Here is a 17,834-nt window from a genome sequence, read left to right as displayed (position 1 = left end):
TGCTTCCACAGTACTGAGGCTAGAGTCGACTTCTGGAGCGTTGCACTGTGGGTAGCTATCCCACAGTTCCCGCAGTCTCTGCTGCCCATTGGAATTCTGGGATGAGATCCCAATGCCTGATGGGGCTAAAACATTGTCGCGGGTGGTTCTGGGTACATATCATCAGGCCCCCCCTTCCCTCCCTCCCTCCATGAAAGCAAGGGCAGACAATCGTTTCGCGCCTTTTTTCCTGAGTTACCTGTGCAGACGCCATACCACGGCAAGCATGGAGCCCGCTCAGGTAACCGTCACCGTATGTCTCCTGGGTGCTGGCAGACGCGGTACAGCATCGCTACACAGTAGCAGCAACCCATTGCCTTCTGGCAGCAGACAGTGCAGTGTGACTGGTAGCCGTTCTCGTCGTGTCCGAGGTGCTCCTGGCCACGTCGGCTGGGAGCTCCTGGGCAGACATGGGTGCAGGGACTAAATTTGGAGTGACTTAACCAGGTCATTCTCTTTAGTCCTGCAGTCAGTCCTATTGAACCGTCTTATGGTGAGCAGGCAGGCGATATGGATTGCTTAGCAGTCGTACGGTACCATCTTCTGCCGGGCAGGCAAGAGATGAGGATGGCTAGCAGTTGTATTGTACCATCTTCTGCCAGGCAGGCAAGAGATGAGGATAGCTAGCAGTCGTACTGTACCATCTTCTGCCGAGCAGCCATGAGATGTGGATGGCATGCAGTCCTTCTGTGCCATCTGCTGCCAGCCAAAGATGTAAAAGATAGATGGAGTGGATCAAAACAAGAAATAGACCAGATTTGTTTTGTACTCATTTGCTTCCCCCCCTCCCCTGTCTAGGGGACTCATTCCTCTAGGTCACACTGCAGTCACTCACAGAGAAGGTGCAGCGAGGTAAATCTAGCCATGTATCAATCAGAGGCCAGACTAACCTCCTTGTTCCAATAAGAACAATAACTTAGGTGCACCATTTCTTATTGGAACCCTCCGTGAAGTCCTGCCTGAAATACTCCTTGATGTAAAGACACCCCCTTTGTTGATTTTAGCTCCCTGAAGCCAACCCTGTAAGCCATGTCGTCAGTCGCCCCTCCCTCCGTCAGAGCAACGGCAGACAATCGTTCCGCTCCTTTTTTCTGTGCGGACGCTATACCAAGGCAAGCATGGAGGCCGCTCAGCTCACTTTGGCAATTAGGAGCACGATCAACACCACACGCATTATCCAGCAGTATATGCAGCACCAGAACCTGGCAAAGCGATACTGGGCGAGGAGGCGACATCAGCGCGGTCACGTGAGTGATCAGGACATGGACACAGATTTCTCTGAAAGCATGGGCCCTGCCAATGCATGCATCATGGTGCTAATGGGGCAGGTTCATGCTGTGGAACGCCGATTCTGGGCTCGGGAAACAAGCACAGACTGGTGGGACTGCATAGTGTTGCAGGTCTGGGACGATTCCCAGTGGCTGCGAAACTTTTGCATGCGTAAGGGCACTTTCATGGAACTTTGTGACTTGCTTTCCCCTGCCCTGAGGCATATGAATACCAAGATGAGAGCAGCCCTCACAGTTGAGAAGCGAGTGGCGATAGCCCTGTGGAAGCTTGCAACGCCAGACAGGTACCGGTCAGTTGGGAATCAATTTGGAGTGGGCAAATCTACTGTGGGGGCTGCTGTGATGCAAGTAGCCCACGCAATCAAAGATCTGCTGATATCAAGGGTAGTGACCCTGGGAAATGTGTAGGTCAGAGTGGATGGCTTTGCTGCAATGGGATTCCCTAACTGTGGTGGGGCCATAGACAGAACCCATATCCCTATCTTGGCACTGGAGCACCAAGCCAGCGAGTACATAAACCGCAAGGGGTACTTTTCAATAGTGCTGCAAGCTCTGGTGGATCACAAGGGACGTTTCACCAACATCAACGTGGGATGGCCGGGAAAGGTACATGACGCTCGCATCTTCAGGAACTCTGGTCTGTTTCAAAAGCTGCAGGAAGGGACTTTATTCCCAGACCAGAAAATAACTGTTGGGGATGTTGAAATACCTATATGTATCCTTGGGGACCCAGCCTACCCCTTAATGCCATGGCTCATGAAGCCGTACACAGACAGCCTGGACAGTAGTCAGGAGCTGTTCAACTACAGGCTGAGCAAGTGCAGAATGGTGGTAGAATGTGCATTTGGACGTTTAAAGGCGCACTGGCGCAGTTTACTGACTCGCTTAGACCTCAGCGAAACCAATATTCCCACTGTTATTACTGCTTGCTGTGTGCTCCACAATATCTGTGAGAGTATGGGGAGACGTTTATGGCGGGGTGGGAGGTTGAGGCAAATCGCCTGGCTGCTGGTTATGCGCAGCCAGACACCAGGGCGGTTAGAAGAGCACAGGAGGGCGCGGTACGCATCAGAGAAGCTTTGAAAACCAGTTTCATGACTGGCCAGGCTACGGTGTGAAAGTTCTGTTTGTTTCTCCTTGATGAAACACCCCGCCCCTTGGTTCACTCTACTTCCCTGTAAGCTAACCACCCTCCCCTCCTCCCTTCGATCACTGCTTGCAGAGGCAATAAAGTCATTGTTGCTTCACATTCATGCATTCTTTATTCATTCATCACACAAATAGGGGGATGACTACGAAGATAGCCCAGGAGGGGTGGTGGAGGAGGGAAGGAAAATGCCACACAGCACTTTAAAAGTTTACAACTTTAAAATTTATTGAATGCCAGCCTTCTTTTTTTTGTGGCAATCCTCTGTTGGCCGGTGGCCCCCCCACCGCATTCTTGGGTGTCTGGGTGTGGAGGCTATGGAACTTGGGGAGGAGGGCGGTTGGTTACACAGGGGCTGTAGTGGCAGTCTGTGCTCCAGCTGCCTTTGCTGCAGCTCAACCATACACTGGAGCATACTGGTTTGGTCCTCCAGCAGCCTCAGCATTGAATCCTGCCTGCTCTCATCATGCTGCCACCACATCTGAGCTTCAGCCCTGTCTTCAGCCCGCCATTTACTCTCTTCAGCCCGCCACCTCTCCTCCCGGTCATTTTATGCTTTCCTGCACTCTGTCATTATTTGCCTCCACAGATTCGTCTGTGCTCTGTCAGTGTGGGAGGACAGCATGAGCTCAGAGAACATTTCATCTCGAGTGCGTTTTTTTTCTTTCTAATCTTCACTAGCCTCTGGGAAGGAGAAGATCCTGTGATCATTGAAACACATGCAGCTGGTGGAGAAAAAAAAAGGGACAGCGGTATTTAAAAAGACACATTTTATAAAACAGTGGCTACACTCTTTCAGGGTAAACCTTGCTGTTAACATTACATACATAGCACATGTGCTTTCGTTACAAGGTTGCATTTTGCCTCCCCCCACCGCGTGGCTACCCCCTCAACCCTCCGCCCTCCCTGTGGCTAACAGCGGGGAACATTTCTGTTTAGCCACAGGCAAACAGCCCAGCAGCAATGGGCTCCTCTGAGTGTCCCCTGAAGAAAAGCACTCTATTTCAATCAGGTGACCATGAATTATATCTCACTCTCCTGAGGATAACACAGAGAGATAAAGAACGGATGTTGTCTGAACGCCAGCAAACATACACTGCAATGCTTTGTTGTACAATGATTCCCGAGTACGTGTTACTGGCCTGAAGTGGTAAAGTGTCCTACCATGAAGGACGCAATAAGGCTGCCCTCCCCAGAAACCTTTTGCAAAGGCGTTGTGAGTACATCCAGGAGATCCGCGAATGCCAGGGCAAAGTAATCCTTTCACATGCTTGCTTTTAAACCATGTATAGTATTTTAAAAGGTACACTCACCGGAGGTCCCTTCTCTGCCTGCTGGGTCCAGGAGGCAGCCTTGGGTGGGTTCGAGGGGTACTGGCTCCAGGTCCAGGGTGAGAAACAGTTCCTGGCTGTCCGGAAAACTGGTTTCTCCGCTTGCTTGCTGTGAGCTATCTACAACCTCCTCCTCATCATCATCTTTGTCCCCAAAACCTGCTTCCGTATTGCCTCCATCTCCATTGAAGGAGTCAAACAACATGGCTGGGGTAGTGGTGGCTGAACCCCCTAAAATGGCATGCAGCTCATCATAGAAGCGGCATGTTTGGGGCTCTGACCCGGAGCGGCCGTTCGCCTCTCTGGTTTTCTGGTAGGCTTGCCTCAGCTCCTTCAGTTTCACGCGGTCACCTCTGCTGATGAGCTCTGCATGGTCACCTGCAGCTTGCCACGCTGGCCAAACAAGAAATGAGATTCAAAAGTTCGCGGTTCTTTTCCTGTCTACCTGGCCAGTGCATCTGAGTTGAGAGTGCTGTCCAGAGCGGTCACAATGGAGCACTCTGGGATAGCTCCCAGAGGCCAATACCGTCGAATTGTGTCCACAGTACCCCAAATTCGAGCCGGCAAGGCCAATTTAAGCGCTAATCCACTTGTCAGGGGTGGAGTAAGGAAATCAATTTTAAGAGCCCTTTAAGTCGAAATAAAGGGCTTCATCGTGTGGACGGGTGCAGGTTTACATCGATTTAATGCTGCTAAATTTGACCTAAAGTCCTAGTGTAGACCAGGGCTTAATTGCATGCATTCAGAGTCATGCCATAGCCTTTGCCTACCTTCCACAACACTTTTCTAGAATACCTTCTCATTTTCATGATTGATTTTAGGAATCATAGTTCCATTTTATAACAATTTTTATGGCTGGCTGCCAATCTGATGCCAACCCTCCTCCTTTTCCAACTTGGCTTGGGACCAGTTATGGTGGAGTTTAAAATATTCTGTTTATATATAAAAAGTGTTAATAAATGGAATGTCATAATGGATTTTTACTGTCCATACTGGCATAGTCCTCTTTGTTGCTTTTTAAAAATATGGGGCCTCTTTCATTACTCATTTTACTCCAGTTTTACACCAAGGTAATACCAGTAATGTAAAGAACCAGGCCTATTATTGGAGACCAGATTACCTGGAGGGCTGGTAATGGAATACAAAGCTTTTCACCTGCATCACCTGTAGGACTGTGATTCAGACGAGTGATAGAAAGTTGTTGTATTGTTTATTTTTTTTCCCCCTAAATGAGCTGTGAGTCTGAGTTGAACTGCTAACATACCTACTGCCCATATTTCAGACACCACCAACATAACTTCAAGTGTTAAAGGAAAGAAAAGGATTCTGTGGACATGGGTATCAGACTGCCAATGAGCAGAGCATATACTGGGACCTAGAAGACGTATATAAAATTAGCATAGTTGAAGCGAATTCTAAAAGTGATCCTTCCAGATCAGTGGTCTAGCAAAACTTGCACTGCTGCCGCCCATGTTGTATCAGTTCTACTGATAAACAAGTGAACTTAGGGTTTGATCCTGGAAGGTGCTGAGTATTCGACACCTGGCTTAATTGCGTACTTGCAAAATTTCTCACAACACAAGTCTGAAATGTTGAATTCCAGACAAATAAACTAGTGCTGTATCTCTCTTTACTTAGCTTATACACTCTTTGGATCAGCTTTTTTTGTTCACACAGCATCTAGCACAATGGCAACCCGGGCCATGAGTGAGTCTCCTAGGCACTACAACATAAATGAAATATACAGTACACAAATGCAAAAAAAGAAATAAACCCCACTGAACATTAGCTAGTCAAGTCATTGCCTAATTGGCAAAGAAACATAAATTGTTAATAGGTTATTTGCATGCTCAGCATAATAAAGTTGTCACACAAAAAATAAATGTTACTAGTGATAAGTTGCATCCCTTTTAGTCAGGTAAAATACCTTTATGAGATCCTGCTGACCTTGAGTAATGGCTCTGTTCCCCTCATAAAAATAACTGCCTGTTAGGAGTGTGGAAAATTTAAGTACATGTAAAGTTGAGAAATAGTCTTTACTTTCTTTATATGATTATGTCCAGTAGGTGAAGTCTAGTTTTGAAATAGTACTTGCCATTTTGAAATGTGGATGCTGTAGAGATAAGGTTATAGGAAAAAGAATAAAACATATTTCTTTAGGTTCTGACAGTTCATTCAAGGGGATGGGAATCACAGTGGGAACACATTGAAGGGTTAAGAGAAATGAGAACAACCTAGGATCAGAGAAGAAAAACCAAAGGATATTTCTAATATAGGCAGCTCCATTGTTGGGAGAAGCTGCCTCCTGTCAAAGGTTTTCAGATGCATTTAATAGCATGGCTTAAGAAGCAGCTTGGTTCTGTTCTTGAGGAAAGTATGTACTAATAAGGATGAGAACCAAAGAGCCAGATGATCTGTTTTTGTTCCTCCTGTTGGTTAGGGCAAGTTAGACAGGCAGAACTGCCAGTCTCAATGTGTGGATGAGACAATGGTGTAGGGAGGAGGGGTTTAGATTTATTAGGAACTGGGGAAACTTTTGGGAAAGGAGGAGCCTATACAGGAAGGATGGGCTCCACCTAAACCAAAATGGAACCAGATTGCTGGCACTTAACATTAAAAAGGTCCTAGAGCAGTTTTTAAACTAAGGGCTGGAGGAAAGCCGAAAGGTGTGGAGGAGCACATGGTTCGGATCTATTAATAGAGACTCTCTGTGTCCTAGTGAGGACCATGAAAATGATAAAATACAGACATGGTCTGATCAGAACAGTCAAATAAAAAAGAGTCCCATTCAATTACATCATGTAATAGCAGACAGCTAACAGGAAACAAGTTTTTAAAGTGCTTATATACCAATGCTAGAAGTCTAAATAATAAAATGGGCGAACTAGAGCGCCTCATATTAAATGATAATATTAATATAATAGGCATCACAAAAACTTGGTGGAATGAGGATAATCAATGGGATACAGTAAAACCAGGGTACAAAATATATCACAAGGACAGAACAGGTCATGCTGTTGGGAAAGTGGCATTATATGTGAAAGAAAGTCTAGAATCAAATGAAGTAAAAATCATAAATGAATCAAACTGTACCATAGAATCTCTATAGATAGAAATTCCATGCTTTAATAATAAGACTATAGCGGTAGGGATATATTACCGACCACCTGACCAGGATGGTGATAGTGACTGTGAAATGCTCAGGGAGATTAGAGAGGCTATTAAAATAAAAAACTCAATAATAATAATAATGGGCGATTTCAATTATTTCCCATACTGACTGGGTACATGTCACCTCAGGACGGGATGCAGAGGTAAAGTTTCTTGACACCTTAAATGACTGCTTCTTGGAGCAGCTGGTCCTGGAACCCATGAAAGGAGAGGCAATTCTTGATTTAGTCCTAAGTGGAGCACAGGATCTGGTCCAAGAGGTGACTATAGCTGGTCCACTTGGTAATAGTGACCATAATATAATGAAATTTAATATTCCTGTGGCAGGAAAAACACCACAGTAGCCCAACACTGTAGCATTTAATTTCAGAAAGGGGAATTAAACAAAAATGAGGAGGTTAGTTAAACATAAATTAAAGGGTACAGTGCCAAAAGTGAAATCTCTGCAAGTTGCAGGGAAACTTTTTAAAGACACCATAATAGAGGTTCAACTTAAACGTATACCCCAAGTTAAAAAACATAGAGAACCAAAAAAGAGCCACCGTGGCTAAACAACAAAGTAAAAGAAGCAGTGAGAGGCAAAAAGGGATCCTTTAAAAAATGGAAGTTAAACCCTAATGAGGAAAATAGAAAGGAGCATAAACACTGGAAATGAAGTGTAAAAATACACTTAGGAAGGCCAAAAAAGAATTTGAGGAACAGTTAGGCAAAGACTCAAAAAGTAAGAGCAATTTTTTTTAAGTACATCAGAAGCAGGAAGCTTGCTAAACAACCAGTGGGGCCACTGGATGATTGAGGTGCTAAAGGAGCACTCAAGGACAATAAGGCAATTGCGGAGGAACTAAATGAATTCTTTGCATCGGTTTTCACGACTGAGGGTATGAGGGAGATTCCCAAACCTGAGCCATTCTTTTTATGTGACGGATCTGAGGAACTGTCCCAGATTGAGGTATCATTAGAGGAAGTTTTGGAACAAATTGATAAATATAAACAGCAAGAAGTCACCAGGACCAGATGATATTAACCCAAGAATTCGGAAGGAACTCAAATATGAAATTGCAGAACTACTAACTGTAGTCTGTAACCTACCATTTAAATCAGCTTCTGTACCAGATGACTGGAGAATAGCTAATGTGACGCCAATTTTTAAAAAGGGCTCCAGAGTTGATCCCGGCAATTACAGGTCTGTAAGCCTGGCTTCAGTACTGGGCAAACTGGTTGAAACTATAATAAAGAACACTATTGTCAGACATATAGATGAACATAATTTGTTGAGGAAGAGTCAACATGGTTTTAGTAAAGGGAAATCATGCCTCACCAATCTACTTGAATTCTTTGAGGGGGTCAACAAACATGTGGACCTAGGAGATCCAGTGGATAAAGTATACTTAGATTTTCAGAATGCCTTTGACAAGGTCCCTCACCAAAGGCTCTTATGCAAAGTAAGCTGCCACGGGACAAGAAGGAAGGTGCTCTCATGGATTGGTAACTGGTTAAAAGACAGGAAGCAAAGGGTAGTTATAAATGGTCAGTTTTCAGAATGGAGAGAGGTAAATGGTGGTGTTCCCCAGGGGTCTGTTCTGGGACCAGTTCTATTCAACATATTCATAAATGATCTCAAAAAAAGGAGTAAACAGTGAGGTGGCAAAATTTGCAGATGATACAAAATTACTAAAGTTAGTTAATACCGAAGCAGACTGCGAAGAGCTACAAAAGGATCTCTGAAAACTGGGTGACTGGGCAACAAAATGGCAGATGAAATTTAACGTTGATAAATGCAAAGTAATGCACATTGGAAAGTATAATCCCAACTATACATATAAAATGATGGGGTCTAAATTAGCTGTTACCACTCAAGAAAGAGATCTTGGAGTCATTGTTGATAGTTCTCTGAAAATATCCACTCAATGTGCAGTGGCAGTCAAAAAGGCAAACAGAATGCTGGGAATAATTAAGAAAGGGATAGATAATAGGACAGAAAATATCATGTTGCCTCTATATAAATCCATGGTACACCCACAACTTGAATATTGTGTGCAGATGTGGTCGCTCAATCTCAAAAAAGATATATTGGACTTTGAAAAGGTTCAGAAAAGGGCAACAGAAATGATTAAGGGTATAGAATGGCTTCCATATGAGGAGAGATTAATAAGACTGGGACTTTTCAGCTTGGAAAAGACACTGCTAAGGGGAAATATGATTGAGGTCTATAAAATCATGATTGGTGTAGAGAAAGTAGATAAGGAAGTGTTGTTTACTACTTCTCATAACACAAGAACTAGGGGGTCACCAAATGAAATTAATAGGCAGCAGGTTTAGAACAAATAAAAGGAAGTATTTCTTCACACAACTCACAGTCAACCTGTGGAACTCCTTGCCAGAGGATGTTGTGAAGGTCAACACCATAACAGGGTTCAAAAAAGAACTAGATAAATTCATGGAGGATAGGTCCATCAATGGCTATTAGTCAGGATGCTCAGGGATAGTGTCCCTTGCCTCTCTTTGCCAGAAGCTGGGAATGAGCGACAGGGGATGGATCACTTGATGATTACTTGTCCCATTCATTCCTTCTGGGACAGCTGGCACTAGCCACTGTCGGAAGACAGGATACTGGGCTAGATGGACCTTTGGTCTGGCCCAGTAGGGCCATTCTTATGTTCTTATGTCAATGTATGAATAATCCTATAAAGCAGACAACCTCTCTGTGTCTGTGGGCAATGCTGTGAATTAAGGGATCAGATGAGGTTGTGTAGACTAAACCTTTCTAAACCACAGAGTGACATCAAAGTTAATTAAACATATGAAAATAGCCTTATCAAAAAAAGAATTGCAATAAATTTCAATGCTGATGATAGATTTTGGGTGAGTGTGCTCAATTAATTTAATGACTAAGAACTAGATAGAAAGTACTGAAAATATTATCTGGAGGCCTTATTTATAAAATATATTGCTTCAGAAATACCTTTCTTCTCATAAATTTAGTTGACCTTTAGAGATGAGTGAAAGTGTAACAAATCCAAATTTTCTTTTGGCCATTAAGATCATTAATTCAGAATGTTGCATATACCTGTCTTTTTAGTTAAGGAGAGACAAACCAGCCCACTAGAGTATAGATGACATCCAAGAATTTATAGATGTGTGTGCTTACTTTCTTCTCCTAAAGTAATGAAATAGCTTGTAGGTTTCTTTTTTCTTGCATCTGACAAGATTTCTTACAATTATAGTTAGGGATTAGCACTTTATTAGCCATTAGAAATCGAATATATTCCAAAATCATCAGTAAATTTAAACAGTTGTTGGAAAATGTCACCACATCAGGCACATAAGTTTTGGTTAAAAAAAATAAAAATCAAAAACCCAAAACCTTGTAGCTAATTACATACAGTTTGCTGCAGAATTACAGTTTGCTGTAGAAAAGCCATAATATCTATGAGAACCCTCCCAGCCCCCCATTTTCCATGTCAGAATGACCATCAAGTTTATACTTTAGTGAAAGAGCTCAGGGTATTTAAAGCTTTGATGTTTTAAAAGCATCTGATTAGAAAACGGTAACACAAAGCCAGATTCTGAAGTCCTTAATCTGTTAAACCTCCTGTTTACTCAATAGAGAGTTTTATTGATGTAGGACTTCAGGATTTGCCTTGAGAGCCTTTCAGATCTCCTAACTTGTCCCCTGATTGTTCCACTCTGCCAATACTGTAAATATCAATAACATGTTTATTTTCTTCTCACTAACAACTGTGTGCATTTTTCTCTGCTACTCCTCTGCAGAGCACCTACCCTACCCCAGTTACCAACGTACCTCTACACAATTTTCATTCAAGTCCCTCTTAAAAAGATACTCTTTCCTGCAACCCACAAAACGTACTTATTTGAAAATAAATTTAAAACAAAAGGCAAAAAGGACGAGGGGCCATATGTCCACTCACCTACCCAGTGTAAATCAAGAGTAACCTAGTGAAGTCAATATAAAACTGGAGCAAGAGTCTGATAATGCACCACAGAAATCAACGGGAGTTTTGCCTTCACTGGGTGTAGGACCGAGGCCTAAGTGACAATTTTAAAGTCGAATTTGGATGTTTTTCTAAAAGATATGCTCTAGAAGAGTGGTTTTCAATCTTATTTCATTGCAGACTCCTAAAACAATTTTGAATGGAGGTGCAGACCCCCTTGGAAATTCAACCTGTGGTCTGCGGACCCCTACCATTGACGTCTTAGACTGAAAACTGACTGAACAGAATTCAGCTATAAATGGTGCACATGCTCGGCATGGCATTTGATGCAGTATGAGAAAAAGTAATAAATTGTGGGTTTCTATGGGTATGACAACACTTCTGCTTTTTGTCTTTTTGGTGGGGTTATTCATACTTTTGGTCAGAAAAATGGAATGCCTTTTCTGGGATATGAAACTTTATTTTCACCATAGTCACCCCTTAGACATCGTTTGCAGACTCCCAGGGGTCCGAAGGCCACAGGTTAAAAACCACTGCTCTACGAATTATTTTGGGGAAATTCTATGACCTGTGTTATACAGGAGGTCAGACTACATGACCACAATGGTTCCCTTTGGCCTTAGAATCCATGAAGAATTAGTCTCTACTAGAACTGACTGAAAAATTTTCATCAAAACAATTTTCCATTAGAAAAAGGCCATTTCCATTAAAATGAAATTTTTCCATAGTCATATCAATTTTTACAGAATTTAATTTGGAATTTTTTTGGGAAAAATATCAAAATACCCTGTTTTGACATTTTCAAAATGGAAAGTTTCAATGGTTCATTTTCCGTAACTTTTTGTTTCAAAAACGACTTTATTTTAGATTTACAATAATGAAAATGGTCCAAGTTTCAAAATTTTCAAAACATTTCAATTGCCCTGAAATGAGAGGCATTTCAAAATTTCATTTTGCAAAAATAAATAAATAAATACAAATAATCAAAATGTTGCCTTTTTGTTCTGATTCAGGGTTTATCTATTTATTTTGGAAATCTCAGAATTTTTCATGGGATGTAGAATTGATTTTCTGACCAGCTCAAGTCCCCACACTATTAATTTTCCAGTGTGTTCCCTCTTCGTGGTTCCTGTCATTTAGGCGGCATCATCTTTGGGCCAGGGACACTGTTTCTGTATTGTACAGCACAGAGCAGATTGATTGCCCTTTAGTAAATAGTACTAAGTAATGACACCACTTTGGCCCACTAATCATAATGAAGATGCAATGTTTAATTTTCAAAGCATAACTAGTCATAATGATCATTCTGAATTCTAGCTTATTTGCAGTGACTTCTTTTTATATCCACAACAAGCTAGGGTTTCATTTTAAAATACTTGCTATAATATTTAGCTTTTCAGTTTCTCACTTTACTTCAAAGACTGTTGATTCTAATGCAGGTGTGTTTTATTGACTTTCAAGCTGTTTAAGTTGACCACATTGGTGAATTAATATTCATTTGAAGTTGAAACTCAATTCAATCTCTCTTCTCCCAAGCCGACACAGGCTGTATCTGCTGACTTCTCTGTAAATAAATGTGCCTCCTGTCTGAAGAGTTTGATGGGGGCTGTAGGACTTTCCTAATTTTGTAAGTTTTTTTCTAATGCTATAACAGAACAACATATTCCAAGAGGAACAGTTTTTGTTAATAAAGCCTGTAATGCTGTCTGAAGCTGGTTAGGCAGTTACCAGTATTCTCCCCCTCTCCCAGTAACAGCTTCACTTTTCAGACACTGACTTCACTGGAGTTATCTCTGTGTCACTTGCAGGCTCTCTATTGGGATACCCCCAACCCCAGGATCCACAGAAGCTAGAGTTTATTCCAAGACTCAGTGGCCTCCTTCTCTGTAGAGTGAGGTGACTCAGGGAAGTTAGGACTGCATGCTGCCCTAAGTACAGTTCAGTTTAGGTGCAATTCAAGCTGTCAGTAACAGTATGTGGACCCAATTATTTAAGAGTCCTCCTCCTTCTCTGTGTCTCACTGTGACAGTGGAGGTCAATGGGCGCATCTCAGCTATCAGTGCCTGAGGCTCAACTTTCCAGTATCCCTGGTAGTGAATTCTTAAAAAGAAAAGGAGGACTTGTGGCACCTTAGAGACTAACAAATTTATCTGAGCATAAGCTTTCGTGAGCTACAGCTCACTTCATCCAATGCATTCAGTGGAAAATACAGTGAGGAGATTTATATACACAGAGAACATGAAACAATGGGTGTTACCATACAGACTGTAGCTCATGAAAGCTTATGCTCAAATAAATTTGTTAGTCTCTAAGGTGCCACAAGTACTCCTTTTCTTTTTGTGGATACAGACTAACATGACTGCTACTCTGAAACCAGGGAATTCTTAGTTGACACTGCCTGTCTTTGCCCTTAACCCTCCCTGAGTATTCATCAGAGTCTTTATTTGGAGAGCTTGAGATCATGCTGCAAGGCACTTTTGTTCACTCAGGTTTCTTTTGAGCACTCATGTTTTTTTTACTTAGTTAGTTTGATGTCTTATGTCAGGGGAAGTCTGCTCCCCTCACCCTTCCTAAAGACGGTTCTGTCCCTGAATTTTGAACTCACTGTATGGTTAATAATTTTCATACTGCTCCTAAATGTTTCTGAAGACTCTTCACACGTAAATAGAGAAATGTTATTAATTTTCCAAATAAATACCTGTATTTGGGTGAAAGACAATAATGTACACAAGATAACTTTTGTCGTTGGGATCTAGCTGTCAGAGCTGGATCCCACTGCATACATTTTTAGCCTTGGCATGTGACTGGAGAGTTCCCTTTCCCTCTGGCCGAATGTTTCTGCAGTTGTCTTGTCTTGTCTTTGAACTCCTCTATCTCTGTCTTTCTTTCCCCACTCCTCCTTGCACGCTTTCTTCAGTTCTCTCAGGCCAGCCCATAACTCTGTCTGAACAGGACTGGCTCTAGGCACCGGCAAAGCAAGCACGTGCTTGGGACAGCACAATTCCAGGGGTGGCGTTCCGGCCAGCCTTTTTTTAATGTATTTATTTTTTTGCTTGGGTAGTTGCGCTATCGGAGCTTGGGGTGGCAAATTTTTTGCTTGGGGCAGCAAAAAACCTAGAGCCGGCCCTATGAAGTCCTACATTTCTTCCTGCTCCCTTAAGGCTCTGGCTCTGTTTTCTTCCATCATATTTCTCTGCTCTCTAGCCTGTCCAATTTCATCATTCACACATAGGGAAAGGAGGAAATAGACTCAGACGTTCTTCTCAAGACTTGGTAATGGGGCTAGTATATATAATGTAACATTAATTTTAAACACTTGAGCTCCACTGGGAATACGAATGTTCTACATCTACATCAAAAATTGTTACAACCGCCTTATAAGCAATGTGAATTGTACTAGGTAATATTTCTTGTTCTTTTCCTGGGGCCCAATGTTTTTAATTTAAATGCTGATGGGGCTTTGTTCAGTAATAAAAGCCTTTAAAATGCACATATTTGAAATGCATATTTCAAAGTTACATCTTCTTGCTCTATTAATCTTTTAAATAGGATAGAGATATTCTGACACTTTGTTTATTTTGCCTGGTTTGTTGTTTTGTGCCCTGGAACTGAAAATGATATTCCTTTGCTGATATTTATTCACAAATAATATGGGTTATCTAATGTTCCACAAGGAAGGTTCTATGAAGAACTACACACTCAATAAAACTTTTGCAACCTAAGACACGCCATATTGGGGTCTTTGACTTTAATGGTGCTATGCTGATTTATGCCAGCTGAGGATCTAGCCTGTAATATTTTGTTTGAAACCTCATTCATTCTCATGCACCTGTTCTGTGTTTCCTGTTTCTTACTGATGATTTCCCAAGGTATTTGTGTAAGTCAGATGTTTCTCCTTTTAAATCAGCCTTTGGTTTCTGCTTGATTGATATAGGGTATGTCTACCCTGCTGCTGGAGGTGTAATTTCTAGCTTGGGTAGACATACCTGTGTTAGCTTTGATTGAGCTAGTGGGCTCATGTTCAGGGCAGCTAGCCCATCCTGCTGCCTGTATCACTGCAGCTATGCTCCTATTTTTAGTTTGCGAGCTTGATGAGAGCTTCCACAAGTATGTCTACTGGAGCTGGAAATTACACCTTCAGCTCCAGTGCTGATATACACGGTACGTCTACACTATGAGCTGGGGCTTTGATTCTGGCTCACACAGACATATTTGCCCTAGCTCAATGGTGCTAGTGGACTACAAATAGTAGTGGAGCCAGGGTAGCACAGGCAGTGGTGAGCAACTGCAGGGGGTATCTGTGCTGAATATGTGCCCATGGGGTTCTGGCAGGTTTGTCCTTGACATGGCTAGCCCATGTTACCTCTCCAGGATACCCTGGCTATGCTAATGCTTTTAGCATGCTAGCTTGATGAGCTCTAGTGCAAGTATATCTACGCAAATGGAAAATCAGAACTCTAGCTCCAAGTGTAAATGTAGCCTTAGTATGTCACATTCTAAGGGTACAGTCTTGCTCCCAGTAAAGTCAATGGCAAAAGTCCCCTTGAAACAGATTTATACTCTAACCAGGGCTTATCATAAATATAATGGGAGGGTAAACACCTTTAAAATCCCTCCTGGCCAAAGGAAAAATCCTCTTACCTGTAAAGGGTTAGGAAGCTAGGATAACCTCGCTGGAAGCCCAAAATGACCAATGAGGAGACAAGATACTTTCAAAAGCTGGCGGGAGGGAAAAAAAAAGAGTCTTTCTGTCTGTGTGATGCTTTTGCGGGGGACAGAACAGGAATGGAATCTTAGAACTTAGTAAGTAATCTATCTAGATACGTGTTAGATTATGATTTCTTTAAATGGTTGAGAAATTAAGCTGTGCTGAATAGAATGGATATTCCTGTCTGTGTGTCTTTTTGTAACTTAAGTTTTGCCTAGAGGGATTCTCTATGTTTTGAATCTAATTACCCTGTAAGGTATTTACCATTCTGATTTTACAGAGGTGATTCTTTTTATTGTTACTTCCTTTTTACTGTTATTTCTATTAAAATTCGTCTTTTCAAGAACTGAATGCTTTTTTTCATTATTCTTAAGTTCCAAGGGTTTGGGTCTGTGGTCACCTATGCAAATTGGTGAGGATTTTTATCAAACCTTCCCCAGGAAGTGGGGTGCAAGGGTTGGGAGGATTTTTTGGGGAAAGACATTTCCAAACAACGCTTTCCTAATAAAATAAACCCAGATAAACGTTTGGTGGTGGCAGTGGAAGTCCAAGGGCAAAGGGTAAAATAGTTTGTACCTTGGGGAAGTTTTAACCTAAGCTGGTAAAAGTAAGCTTAGGAGGTTTTCATGCAGGTCCCCACATCTGTACCCTAGAGTTCAGAGTGGGGAGGGAACCTTGACAGGGCTCGATCTCAGTTATACCAGGAAAATCCAGAGTAACTGTATTGGCTTCTCTTGAGTTACAATGGACTTACACTAGGGTAACAGAGATCAGAATATGGTGATCAGTATTTATGATGTTAAAAACTCATCAACATTGAAACAAATGTCTTATATCCAAATGAAGCAAGAGCAGCAGCATGCAGGCTGGTTGCTGTTTATACACAAAACTTGGTCATCTAGAAAGAAATGATGCTATTAATAGGAAAGGAAATAGAAGATAAAGTTCACAATCGTTTAATGAGATTCTCATAAAATCTTAGCATTCTCAAACTCGCTGGAGATAGAGAGTGACTGTTTATTGTTTAAGCACTTGGTAAAATTCCAATGCAACAGAAATTGGATTGTAATCTTATCTACAGTAGTGTGACTGTTAAATCATAGTAAACTCCACTTTTAAGGGGAAACACAGTTTTGATCTTATCCTGGGTAGTACTAACATTTGTTATATTAACTGTATGAGAAATAACCTTAATTTAGCATGACTGCAAGTTGCAGCTGCATTAAAACACTGCCATCTTTTACCATAATTATCCAAAATGAAAACAAAAGTGATTTAATTACATCAGGTCAGATTCTTCCTGGCTCTTATGTGAGTGGCCAAAGGAGAATGGGAGGGTTCAAGGACAGGCTCTCACTTTGATCGCAAAGGAAGTAGGGAGGGCGATGGAGGAAGCAAGACCATAGCTCAGTCTCCCTATCTGCAATGGATTATGAAGTGGGACCATCGTAGCAAAATGCACTCCATAAAGGCATGTATTTGTAATGTTAAGCACGCTCTCTGTGAGCTCAGGGTATGCTCCCTGTGATCACAGGAATACATTTTCAAAGGGAAGTCATTCCTGATAGACAACAGTCATTAACCTTTATTAGTGATCATTGAGAATAAAACTTAAAAAAATGGGGAGAGGCTGATAAAAATCAGCAAGGGGTTATTAGTTTAGAGTACAGATGATTCATGCCTCCCCATACTGGGACATGTCTCTCCTCTACCCAGAGATCCACCCTGCCATGTTACCTGCGGGGTCAGGTGTGTGTGGGGGGGGACTCTGTCTTTCTCTCCCTGTGCTCCCCACAGCACATTTGGCTGCTTTCCCTGGCAGCCAGGAGGGAAGTGGGACAGAACCACTTCTGCCTGAGAGAGCCTGAGTAGGAAGCAGTGTTGACCTGCTTACTGCCCAGGCTCAGCTGCTGGGGACAGGGGCTAAGTGAGCCCCCTCTCTTCCCTGGCATGTTTCAGGCTCACTTAGCCCCTGTCCCTGGCAACTGGGATGTCAGCAAGCTGCTGCTGCCTCCCAGTCAGGCTCTCAGGCAGAAATGGCTCCGTTCCGCTCTCCGCCCAGCTGCACGTGGCAGGGGCAGGATGAACAGGGAGAGAATGACAGAGACCCTCTCCCTCCCTGCCCCTGGGAGCCAATCTGTGGGGGCACTTGGTCATGCACACGCCCCCAAGCATCACCTCTGATTTAGAGAGTTC

The sequence above is a fragment of the Eretmochelys imbricata genome, chromosome 5 (genome assembly GCF_965152235.1).
Source record: "Eretmochelys imbricata isolate rEreImb1 chromosome 5, rEreImb1.hap1, whole genome shotgun sequence".
Taxonomy (NCBI): Eukaryota; Metazoa; Chordata; order Testudines; family Cheloniidae; genus Eretmochelys; species Eretmochelys imbricata.
Note: the sequence above shows the minus strand (reverse complement) of the source record.